This window comes from Capsella rubella, unplaced genomic scaffold (genome assembly GCF_000375325.1).
Source record: "Capsella rubella cultivar Monte Gargano unplaced genomic scaffold, Caprub1_0 scaffold_1, whole genome shotgun sequence".
NCBI lineage: Eukaryota > Viridiplantae > Streptophyta > Magnoliopsida > Brassicales > Brassicaceae > Capsella > Capsella rubella.
The window spans coordinates 11436323-11436545 of NW_006238923.1; positions in this window are offsets into that span (position 1 = coordinate 11436323).

Below are 223 nucleotides of genomic sequence, written 5' to 3' on the forward strand. Positions count from 1 at the left end.
AAAAAATAAATACAAAATAGAACAATAAAGAGAGTGGAACCTTACTTTTATATATATGATTTTAAATAATTTTCCACCAATAAGGCTTATAAAATTTGTTGTATGATATATGATTAAGTCCTTTCATTTTCTTTACCATTTGATTATAACTTATAGTGTAATTAAATTTTGTATTGAATGATTGTCATAAACATTTATTTATTTATTTATTTTGTTGAATGAT